The following is a 10,627-nucleotide window of genomic DNA, read 5'->3' on the forward strand; positions in this document are numbered from 1 at the left end:
ATTGAGAAAATATCAAACATTAAGCAGCTCATAGCGGACTATTATGATTCAAAGTTAGAAGCCCATAAATTACGCTCGAAGGCTAATTTAATTCAGCACAACGAAAAGTCGTCAGACTTCTTTTTTAGTTTAGAGAAACAACGCGGCAAAAATAAACTATGGCATCACATTAAAACAGACTCGGGGGCGACTAAATATGGTATAGTATCGATATTAGAAGAACAAACAAAATACTATAAAAAGCTATTAAATTCTGAAGGCACTGATTCCGTCTCAATGGGCAGACTTATAAACAAATTACCAACAAAACTTTCTGAATCAGATAAAGATAAACTAGAATCAAATTTAAACATAACTGAGCTTGACAACGTTATTAAAACTTTTAAACGTGGGAAATCCCCCGGGGAGGATGGAATCACTGCCGAATGGTACCAATTTTTCTGGGATATTATAAGAAAAGATTTCCTAATGGTAGTTAATGAAATATGTGATAATAAAAAACTTACTGACTCTCAATATAAAGGTATTATATCATTAATTTATAAAAACGGCGATAGAGACTTGCTTAAAAATTGGCGGCCGATAACATTGCTTAACGTTGACTATAAAATAATTTCAAAATGTCTTTCAGAACGCCTTAAGCCGATGCTTCCAAAACTTATTCACACCGATCAGAAAGGTTATGTAAAAGGCAGGTATATTAGTGAGGCGAACAGATTTATACAAGATGTAATAAAATACGTCGATGAATCTAATGAAGAAGGCATTATAATCTTTCTCGATCAAACCAAAGCCTTCGACCGGGTTGAGTGGTTATGGGTGGAAAAATGCCTGGAAAAATTCAATTTTGGCGAAAATTTTAGGTTATACATCAGAATGATGCTATACGGCTCCAAAGCTGCAATAAAAACCAACGGTTTCATTTCCGAGTTTTTCAGTCTGTCTCGTTCTATTAAGCAGGGGTGCCCGATCGCCCCCCCTGATCTATATCCTCCAAGCGGAAGCCATGGCAACTGCGATCCGCCAGGATAACAATATTGAGGGTATTAAACTTCCCTCCCGCAATACTGATAACAGAGAAGCGCGAATCAGCCAATTTGTAGATGATACTCAACTTTTTTGCAGAAATGAAAAATCTCTTCCGCAAATATTTCACAATTTATCGGACTATGAAAAGGCATCCGGATCTAAACTAAATAAATCGAAAACAACCGGTCTGCTTATAGGTAGATTAAAAAAAAACTCACCGAAGTTTAAGGACATATCGTGGACAAAAAACAACGTTAAAACCCTTGGAATTCACCATGGATATAACATTAACCACGATCTTATTTATGATTCTTTCATCGCTAAAATACAATCTTGTATTAACATTTGGAAATCACGCAACTTAACGCTGCAAGGGAAAGTATTGATAGTAAAAACGTTTGTTATATCTCAGCTTCTTTATGAAATCGAAATAAACGGTATACCGGACAAGTACTCGCAAATGATCGATACAATTATTTCGGATTTTATATGGGAAAATAAACAACCGTTAATAAACAAAACTACTTGTCAATTACAACGCGATCAAGGCGGCTTGAACATGCCAAGTATAACCGTAATTTGCAAGGCATTAAATGTTAAATCTATTTACAGATTAATTCAATCTGAACCACAAAACTGGAACACAATAGGCAAATTTTATCTGCAATCAGAAGATGACAGATACGAAGAAAACTATTTTTTATGTAAATGCTCGTCATTAAAAAACATGAGATTGTCACTCGGAAATAATCCCTTCTATATAAAGGCTATTAGTGACTGGTGTGATTTTGTCCACCTATTGACAAATAATGACTCAAACATGAATACACGGCTGTTCGGAAATCATTTAATAACCTTTCGCAATAATCCGTTATTTTTCTCATCCTTCACAAAGAGTAAATTAATAAATCTCGAACATATCTGGAGTACTGAACAGGAAAAATTTCTAGATGATAAAGATTTATACACGCAATTAAAATACAAACGAAACTGGATATCAGAATGGACCACAATTAAAACGGCAGTTACAAAATGTTTACAAGCCGATAAAGCTAAACATACTACAAACATACAAATAAAAATAGCTGACAACATCCAACTACGCCGAAAAACAGGCAAAGATATAGACTACTACGATTTAAAATTAAAAGACATCCACCAACTTTTTAATAGTAAAACTTCAAAGTTAGGAAGTGAACGAAAATGGGATAATATTTTAAATATTTCCCTTCCGTGGACCAAAATTTGGAGTTGTCTATACAAATCAAAAGCGTCATTAAAAGCAAAACAGTTGCAATTCAAAACATTACACCAAACGATATTCACGCAGCAAAAACTTAGCAAAATGAATTATTCAGACGGACTATGTAAAATTTGCAACAGTGAACAAGAAAATTTAACTCATCTGTTCTGGAAATGTAAGCACGCGCAAAACTTTTGGCAGGAAATAATTCCGATTGTCGAAAATATAGCCTTAAACACATTACAAATAGAAATAACAAACCAACTATCAACAGCCTTGCTTGGACTCTTTATTTTTCCAACAAAATGCAAAATAATAAACACTATACTGTTAGAAACAAAGTGGCGTATGTGGAAAAGTAGAAACTGCATAAACTATGAACAGAAATACACAGATATTAAGCTGATGTTACTGGACATTAAACTATCTACTATAGACCAATTAAAATGGTCTGACAATAACCGGTCAGTAGAATTAGTTAAAGAGTACTTTATTATTTGATGTTGCATTTTGGCTCTTTTTTTTCAGAATGTATGACACTTCAGACACATTAAGGACTGTTGTCATGTGTTAACTTGTATAAGTGTTTACCAGCTTTACTATTACGCTTTAGCTGTTACTTATTTGTAATTTGTTGATAAACATCCGTTGCCTTATTTTACTCATTTTGCTTTCGAGAGTAAAATAATATCTTATTTCGGATAAGAAAAACAAAATCATACGAGTACAATGTACATTTTTATATTGATCTCAATCATTAAAAAGGCACTTTTGAAGTGCATTGTATCTGCTGCTATGCTTTTACCACTTTTGCTTTCGAAGGTAAAAACATTTCAAACTCAGATTTATTAAACATATGCAATATATAGTACTGCTATTTTAAATATCTAAACATTTTTGTTAAAACTGTAACTTGATAACTGCATGCACTTTGAATATTACTGTTTTTGAATGTTGTAAGGGCCCATGGGGATGGCCCCGACCCCATGGTCCCTATTACGGGGCAAATAAAAGGGGTCCTCGAGACCTCAAAAATAAAAAATAAAATTCCGCGAGAAGGAATCCTCTGAGGTATTGTGTTGTTCTTGTTCTATTGCTGTTGTTTATGTTGCTTGTTTACATCAGACGGTTATCGTTTACATTCGAACCCATAATGGCTCAAACTCCCAGGGACCGGCGAAAATACTTCGAGTCTCGATAATTTCGAGCCAAGCGGGAATGCTTACCTTCAGTGTTAAGAAATCGGTCCTTAACAGCCAGTTTGAGCCAACGATGTATTCGAGCTAAGCGAGTTTGAGCCAACGGGATTCGACTGTTAACCAATCCACTACATAAAAAATACTTTCCTTTTATACTATAAATATAGATATAACGTCATTATCGATAATAGATATAATACAAAAACGTCTGTCGTCGCTTATTTTTATCAAAGTTAAATGGAAAATGGCGACGATCGACTGGAGTAAGGAGGAGCACCAGAACTACCTTTGTGCAGTTAATGGATTAGCATATGCTTCCGAGCAATTACAAATGTACACATATCAAGGTTTAACACGATTTAAAAACGACATTATGTCACAAATGAAATGGATTCCATACTGTAAAACAGAATGCAGCAACAGCACAGCCTTTGGACCAGAATTTAAAAGGTATTTTCATTATTTGTAATGTTTTTTTTGTCATAGATTATAAATTTCTGAAGTGCTATTCTGGATAAAGTAGATCAGTTTAATTCTTGTCGAATCACTGTGACCTTGCCTTGTCACAATGATCGGGTTTCGTTGTTACTCTTAAGAGAGGTAATTAACTGTAAAGGTAATAGGAATAATAAACCGCTGTAGTATTGAAATGAAATAAAAATATCGAATTAAAAAACTTCTTTCATCATGACACCGCAAAGCGGAGCAAACTAATGTGTATTGTTTTTCATCTATTGATCTACATAACTTGAGAATAATAACAGTCAGAGTTGTGAGCTTATCTTGAATAAAAAACTTTGGTTAAAATTTAAAAACAATCACGTATTTTGACAAAGCTATTAAAAATATTATAAAATAAGAGGCATTGGCTAAACTGTATTGATTGTTATATTTGTACAGACATTCGTGTGTATTTGTTAAACAGCTATTTTGTTATGACAAATGGTAATGCCTTTGCAAGCCGATGACGACGCCTGTTTTATTTATACTATTCAAACAACTTGACCTTTCTTTTAGAAAGACACACGAGCGAAATATGAACGCAAAGGTTTATTGTTTAACTAAATGAAACGGTGATAGATTTTAACCTCTATTTGAACATTCTTTTGCAGACTTTTTTCGTGCTTAATTACAAAGGCGTTAACAAGCATTTCAATAAATCAACGAGCTGATGCACAGAGGTATGTATATATACACGAATTGATAAATCAAGGATTTTTTTTTTAATTAAGGTGAAAATCAATTCAGCGATGTGTTGAAAATTGCCTCGTATATCATTAGACTATCACTGCTTGTTATATATGAAGATCATAACAACACAAACCTATCTAGCGTGGGACTGCTAGTTTTCACTTTGGATGTGAATTGAAGCTAATGAATGATCTATTTTATGACATTTTTAAGCGATGGTTGCTTTGGTAGCACATGTATGCAAGTAATGCATACAAATGTGTTTAGTATCCTTGTCTTATATGTGGACAAGTATTTGTAATTAATAATTTAATTGTTGGTGTACATTAGAGGGACAGACCTTTTTATCGTTATTTAACAATTACCTTGTGTAAAGGGACAAAGATAAAACCTAACAGATCGTCGCCAAATGACAACGAACAAGAGATAACATGTGCCATGAACAATCGTTATCTGTAATTTGTATCCTTAGGTCAAACACAATTCTTTAGTTTAATTACTAGGTGTTTTGGCACACACTTTTTCATCAAGTTTCTATGAATTTCGATTTTATTTCTTTGGAGGTGTGAGTCAGTTCTTGATGACCTTGTAAGAAGAGAATTACAACGTGTAAGAAATCAATATATAGGACACAACTCCAGATGTAAACTTTCAAATTACCAAATGACGGATCTATTTAATACAATTGCTAACGATGTTTCCAAGCACGTGTTGCCTAAAGACTCTCGAAGAAATTAAGTCAAAAAGGGATTCAAATAGTTGCATTATTAACATTAGCAAACCGATAAACATAATTTCAGTTATTTTAATTTTCGTGGTAGTTCTGGTGTTAAACAAAGAAAATTATTATAGATTTATGATCGTGTTCTGTTTTCCTCCAACTTTAATGGTCACACATCTTGTTTCGACTTTTGTATTATTTGGTGTTCAAAAACACATTATATAACCCAAAGTCCGGGTTCAAGAGATCTTTTTATTGTTTTCTACTGGGGTTTGTCCTGGTAAGATGCAGTATATTATGATCACGCTATCTCGGTCCTGCTAAGTTAAGAACACCTTTTATTACATAACATAAGCTAACCGGAGAAATGAATAGGCAAAGTATACTAGGAGGTTTGCCAGACAAATTTTAATGAAAGGTGAGGTAAATGTTTGTGCTTTTGCGAAACGATTAATCCTTCAGTGAGCTCTTCTGTGAGTACCAATTAAGTATTTTCAAATAAACTAATAATGATGAACATTCTATCTTTTAAATATTTATGTGAACTTTGTGTCTTATGGAAGCTTATTGTTTCTTTGGCTCTTGCAATTGGACCTTGTGTGTGTCGTTATCTAAATATGAAACAAATCATGATTAAATCGTATGGCTTTGGCGATTTTTATTGGATTTAACGCCGTCACTTGACTTACGATAAGTAGCGGTGTTGACTCCTAGGCGGAGCCTAAAACATGCATTGACTTGCGCGAATCGTCTCACGTGCAAATCGCTTGGGTACGAAACTGTTACGTCATAAATTCAACTTCCGATGTAAACAAAAATGGCGTCGGGCGAGAGATTTGCTTGCCTGAAAGAGGAGCATAGGTAGCAAATATTAATATACAAGGATGCTGCGAATGCCAAACGGGGTGCCAAAACTGCAGCAGCATGCTTTAAAGACTACTTGCGTAGTAAAATGTGCCAAACGTATTTGAAGAGCTGTCCTCAGAAGATTTCAACCACATGATCAGTGACTTTTATTTAGAAGCAAGGAACAAGAATGGTGAACTGTAAAAGAAGTCAACGCACATAGCATACAGGCACCTCAAATAATGTGTTACAGTCTGTAGCTAAAGAACTCAAGAGACAGGGCATGTCAGCCATGAAGTATAACAAAGCAATCACAGACGACGACTTACAGCGGTGTGTGAGTTTGCTACCAGCCATGATTCTGCTAAACATTTACAGTATAAGGTTGTTGTTTTTTTGTTGTTTTTTCGCATTGTGTGATTGACCACTTTAAAAAGATGACAATACTTGAAGTGATTAAATTTAAACTATGGCAGTTTGCTAAAAACATTACAAGACACATTCTTTTGCAAAGTCAATAGTCAGGATAATTAAATTCCCTATTCTAATGAAACTAAATTATCAGAAGTGTTCTATTTATTTAACTGTATGTCCATTAGCAATTTGCTAAAGATACATTCATATTTGGAATCTTATTGAAGTTGTTCTTAAACATAATGCTATACTTTGGAAGAAAAGGGCGGGATAATCTTGAAGGGTTGAGACAGACAAATTTTGCAGTGACCAGGAATGATAATGGAATCATGTATGTTCACCTGACAAGAGCTTTCAGAGGAAAAACCACCAGGACGACACCCAAAAATCATCTGATGGACTCATGTTTGAAATAAAAGGTACTCCTGCTGTAATTCTAACACTAGATAAAAATAATACTCATAAATGCCAGATATGATTTTTACTTGATTTATCAATTTTCATATAAGCAAATCACAATTGGGAATTATATTATAGGGAATGTCAAGGTGTTTAGTAAAATTTAAGTTCCATAAGTAAAAATGCATTCTGTCTGTGTGTATTATTCTTACTTTTTTGATTCAAAACAAGTTTTATCAACTTTTAGACAGTGAAATATGTCCATTGAAGTCATTCGTCAAATACATGCGGCGTCTCGACCCAGTATGTCAAGCATATTTCCAAGTTCAAAGTTCCAAGCTCCGTGGAATCTACTTCAGTATCCGCAAGGGCTATAACCCCTGAAACTTTTATATAAAGCAATGTTCTAGTACAAGTAAGGAGTCATCGGTTCTGCACATTAAGGGCTGGAACTATGGCATGCGATTTGAAAGGAGGCCATTATTGGACTTGATTGGGCTCATCGCTTCTGTATTCAATATATGTTAAACAAAACCATACCAAATTGAAAGTTTGGTAAACATTCCGTAAAAGTCATCCAGTTTGTCATGCAAGAGACAAAACAATAAAGCTGATATGCCATGTGTAAATTAACGAAACTTACGACTATTGACCTGTTTCGATGTCACTTGCCTTGTCTGCTCTGCGCAGTTTTTTACCTTTGATGCAGTTAGACCTTATTTTGATTTCCCATGTTGTCCGGTTTTGTTTTTTTCGTTTTCGTTTACTTTTAACGTTATCCTTATTACACACAATTTGGTTATTAAAGAGTCACGAAAGATCATAGTGCAGCACTATGTACGTCACGAATCAATTTCAACACAAACGGCCTTCTTAGAAGTGTTTGTTTTATAAAGTTTTTTACCGTATTACGGTATACAGTCTTGAGCATCAATGATGCCGTACCTGAATGTATCTAGAGACAAAAAGATATACTTAACTTACCCAGAAGTATAGAATTTCCTCTTATATATTAGATCAATGTCTATAGAACGAAGACGTACTTTTTGATATAATATTGTTATTGACTAGACCTTTTCTCGATATTGATTATTATCCCCGCTGTAAATCAGACTTGATGGTATCTATCGAACAAAAACTCGTTTGTTTAATTATGTTATGCGTTTCTGTGATGTTTATAATGCAGGTGTAAATAATATAGATTATGTTGCCTTTTAAATGACGTGTGAATGAGCACCATTGGTGATTTTATATTGTTTTGTATCGAATCGTCATGTCGGTTATACGCCTGACTTCGTATGTATGAACCTAACTGATGATGTAGCTATGTTGTTTATCTTAATATGTAAAAAACCGACTTCTTATTATAACTTAACTGGAATCCCAACTCATCACTGGTTTTCCAAGAAAATTTCCAAGACAAAATAATTCATTGAAACAAAACGCCGCTTCTCTAATTTGATTGCAACACTATAACCTGGCCGTATAGGTTTGATTACCAACATGCCGTACTTACATTACTGGGAGGATTTACCAACTAGAAAAAACTTTGGACATATTTCGTTGGAATTGTCTGATGGGACGTACATTAGTTTTTGGCCTGACATTGAACATTACAGAGAAACACGCGAGGGCGATAGATGGTTTGGAATCAAAGGGAAATGGTACGACTCTCTTAAAGAGGAAGTTGAACGAAATCTTACCACAGAACAAAAGAAATGCGTGGACGAACACCAAAATAAACTGCTCTACCCCACGACAACACTGCCTCTTTTTGGATTAAATGAAATTGCCATCAAAGAGTGGTTTGAGAAGTTTAAGGTAGCTGACCCACAGTGGACCCTTCTTACAAAGAGTTGCAGCAATGTCATATACAAGGCTTTATGCAAAGGGTCTCACTTGTTTGATAAAACGCAAATAGTGGAAGGATTTATAACGACGCCAAAATCTGTGTTTGAGTTAGTGACAGACGGATATCTCCAAGGTCGTAGGGCGGTTGTTCGATTTGGTTCTAAAGTCAAACAAAAATGAGTTCACCTGGCGCAAATCTTTCTGGTGAACCTTAATAAATATAGTGTTGGCTTTGCTGTTGTTTTCTTATACTAAAAAGCAGTTGTGTGCAAACTGCATGGCGCCCGTCATATTCCCTACGCTTACAGTGTTCAGTTATTCTAGTGACTAAATATAACTCGTGCGTTTACCTGGTGACCTAGAATACCTCTGACTGCTACAGTTTGGATACATCTTATTCCGTATAACACATGTTTTTTTCTCTTCTATTATTAACTAAAAGAGCAAGCATTGTGCAGAAGAATAATATAAGAAGATAATTTTGATTGGTAAATAAGAAGCATTTGTATATATGAGATGTTATACGAATAATTGTAACCAAACATCATGGTAATTATGTGATTTATGCTGTTGAAGTTTAGTTTAGCCTGAGTTCTACCACAAAGAATATTAAATTTGTAAAATTCACTTCAGATTGTGTTTCTTCATTGTAAAATATCTTATATTGTATGTAAAGTGTTTGGATAAGCACACTTTATTGTCCTTTAATGTTATTAATGAAGGTCGTTATGTTTGCGATTGTGTTATATTAGTGACCATGTACAATAAATAGCAACACATAGATCTAATAAGTATTAGTCGTTGTTTTATATATGCTTCAAATGCGCTCTAAAGTTGTACAAATAAAATGTAAAAATGAGAAACTTAATAATGTTATAATGATATAATCATTCGACAACAAAGAAATGGTCCAGAAAAAAAACCATAAACATATTATACTTTTAACTTCTTTTACATATAAATAGCAGACGCTTGGAAAAGCAATCCGCCAATCAAACTTAAAGGACGTCAACACCAATCATTTTCAGGACCAAACATACTAAGGGTAACTTTTAAATGTTTACTCATATACTTCTAAACCTATTTTTCTTCATTATATTTGATGTCTACTTTGCAATATTTCGACTTCTAAAAGCTGTTGATGTTGTTGATCTTGTTTGGTGGTATGTTTGCATTCGAACTTTCGAAACCTACCAGGCAGACGGCGGGAAACAGAGCATTGATATGTCCTCATCAGTTGACGAAGTCTAACAATCAAACGTAAGGAACGTGTTTTAACATAGACTGATAACATGTTTGCTTAAGTGCAATCATTACAAGATATCTGGTTGAGTTCTGAAAGTGGGGTGAATTCTGCGTGGAGCTTGTTTCGTGATATCTGGGCGAGTTCTGAAAATGGAGTGAACGCTGCGTGGAGCTTGTTTCGTGGTATCTGGCCTAGAACTGAAAGGGGAAAGAACGCCGCATGAAATGGGTACGAAATTTGCGTGGAGCTTACTGAAGTTATATTTGACTAAAAACGTAAACACACGTTTTGTATATTATGCATTAGAATAACTGCCTGACGCTTGGTTTGAAATGGCCTCATGCGGAAGGTCACGGGGTCAATCTAAAACTGCGTTATACATCAATACGTTAGATTTGGAATCATGCGCTCCTAGCCTGACGCTCGGCATCTAATGGTTGAACTGACAACGTTCTCAGTAATGTTAAAAATCCAGAGTAGTGCTTTAC

The sequence above is a fragment of the Mya arenaria genome, chromosome 6 (genome assembly GCF_026914265.1).
Source record: "Mya arenaria isolate MELC-2E11 chromosome 6, ASM2691426v1".
Taxonomy (NCBI): domain Eukaryota; kingdom Metazoa; phylum Mollusca; class Bivalvia; order Myida; family Myidae; genus Mya; species Mya arenaria.